Raw genomic sequence first — 2,821 nt, 5'->3', positions numbered from 1 at the left:
TTTCCTTTCCTTTCCTTTCCTTTCCTTTCCTTTCTTTCCTTTCCTTCCTTCCTTTCCTTTCCTTTCCTTTCCTTTCCTTTCCTTTCCTTTCCTTTCCTTTCCTTTCCTTTCCTTTCCTTTCCTTTCCTTTCCTTTCCTTTCCTTTCCTTTCCTTTCCTTTCCTTTCCTTCCTTTCCTTTCCTTTCCTTTCCTTTCCTTTCCTTTCCTTTCCTTTCCTTTCCTTTCTCCTTCCCTTCCTTTCCCTTCCCTTCCCTTCCCTTCCCTTCCCCTCCCTTCCCTTCCCTTCCCTTCCCTTCCCTTCCCTTCCCTTCCCTTCCCTTCCCTTCCTTCCCTTCCCTTCCCTTCCCTTTCCTTCCCTTCCCTTCCTTCCCTTTCCCTTTCCTTTCCCTTTCCTTTCCCTTTCCCTTTCCCTTCCCTTTCCCTTCCCTTCCCTTCCCTTCCCTTCCCTTCCCTTCCCTTCCTTCCCTTCCTTCCCTTCCCTTCCCCTTCCCTTCCCTTCCCTTCCCTTCCCTTCCCTTCCCTTCCCTTTCCCTTCCCTTCCCTTCCCTTCCCTTCGCCTTTCTTGTATTTCTGATCTTGGTTTACCTTTCCACCTTTAGAATAAAAAAGCAGCAGTAGAAACTTTCAGGCTACCGGGAGTAAAAGAAAAACTCCAAAACGAAAATGATTTAAAGAAAACTATTTATTCCCTGGGAGCCTGAAATTTTCTACTGCTGCACGTGACACAGAGCTTTTATTCCTTCTTATGGAGAGTTGATATTTTATATATATTTATAGTTTATACTGTTTCCTCAGCCTTTTAATTTGGTCACAGATTCTGCTTATGTTGCTAATGTAGTCAGGAGAATAGAAGGTTCCATTTTAAAGGATGTTAGTAATGAAACTTTACATCGTTGGCTTTCATGTCTTTTTATAACTTTGCAATATAGAACTAATCCATATTTTGTTTCTCACATTAGGGCGCATTCTTCACTTCCTGGATTTTTAGTGGAAGGAAATGCAAGAGCGGACAAGCTGACAATGGTCATTTCTAACACATTGCCAAATATTTTTGAACAAGCAAAACTGAGTCATGCCTTTTTCCACCAAAATGCACAAGCACTCATGCGAATGTTCCAAATCACTAAAAGTCAAGCTAAAGCTATCATTCATACTTGCCCTGACTGTCAATTGGTACAACCTCCTGTTTCTACAGGAGCAATCAACCCCCGAGGCTTACAAAGCCTACAGTTGTGGCAAACAGGTGTTACTAAATAGCCTTCTTTTGGTAAATTTAAAAATATTCATGTTTCCATAGACACGTTCTCTGGTGCAGTTTTTGCTTCCCTTCACACAGGTGAAACTGGCAGCCATGCCTGTCATCATTTCCTGCAAGCTTTTGCTTCATTGGGTATACCCCAAGAAGTAAAAACTGACAATGGTCCCGCATACATATCTCAAAAATTGGCCACATTTTTAAATGAATGGGGTGTTCGACACATTTTTGGTATTCCCCACTCTCCCACAAGCCAAGCAATCATTGAAAGAACACATCAAACCTTAAAACGCATATTAGATCAACAGAGAGGGGGAACGGAAATCACCCCACAGATGAGACTGAGTAAGGCTTTGTATGGTTTTAATTTTCTAAATAGTTCAAGTACAGAACCAGATCCACCAATCTTTAGACACTTTTCAAATAGCACACAGGCAAAACTGAAAGAACATCCTCCTCTTCTAATTAGAAACCCTGACTCTGGACAGATGGAAGGCCCGTTTCAATTAATAACGTGGGGCAAAGGGTATGCTTCTATTTCCACAGGTGCTGGAAGAATTAAGTGGGTTCCTGCCAAAAACGTCAAACCGTATCGCACTTCAGAACCTGTTGTCAAGCCTAGAACTGAGGAAGCAAGTACGCAGACATGGACCGAATGGAAGGATCCCGGGTCTCGCCTGACGCCTCTTGTGCCTGACGTTCTTTGTGCATCGGTGGAACCCATGAACTCTGATTTTGTGCCAATGTTATTTATGAGTATACGAATTGAATGCTGAATGTTTTTTTAACGAAGCTAATTTTTGGCTGAAAATTTAGGTTATTGTTTTTGTTTAGAAAGAATTCTGCCAAAACTTAGTTCTTATAAGAGATGGGGCAGAATCAAATGGTATACTTGTTTTGCTTGATGTTAATTGTTTTTTGTCGTGCAGATTTGCCTGTGGATCTACCGAAAACGAGTGTTTGGGTGACCTTAGCCAAGGCTGCCGGATCGGATACTACATGTCTGTCTAATTCGGAACCAGAAAAGCCTTTCTCAACCTGTTTGGTTGGTGTGCCAGTGAAAGAGTTTCCTTTGGTCAGAAAAGAATCCAATGGTAAACCAGGTGGAATTGACAATGGAAACAGTCCTTCCTTCAATTGGAACATTTGTTTGAAAAAACTTCTCAGGGCAGCAAATGTTTCAAACAGTTGGGATGTGTTTCTGGAGACGGACCAATATCCACGGCAATTGCCAGAAGGGTATTGGATCATTTGCGGAGACAGAGGTTGGCAAGGCATTCCAGCCCACCTTGAAGGTGGCCCTTGTAGCATTGGTATGCTTACCATAATTGCCCCCACTGCCAAAGCAGTGATGAAAAAGAAACAAAGGAAAACAAGAGCTGTTCCTCATTATGATGAGAACTGTCAGAGTGATTTTATGCCTTGGAATGCCGCCAGAAGGCTTTCAGCAGGTATATTTCTACCCCAATTGGCTTCAGCTGTGGCATTGAGACAATTAGATCGAGTTGGATGTTGACTGAGCAAACAAGCTAATGCCACATCCTCCGCAATCAGTGATATGTTGAC

The sequence above is a fragment of the Melospiza melodia genome, chromosome W (assembly GCF_035770615.1).
Source record: "Melospiza melodia melodia isolate bMelMel2 chromosome W, bMelMel2.pri, whole genome shotgun sequence".
In the NCBI taxonomy this organism is placed as follows: Eukaryota; Metazoa; Chordata; class Aves; order Passeriformes; family Passerellidae; genus Melospiza; species Melospiza melodia.
This window is presented reverse-complemented; position numbering follows the sequence as displayed.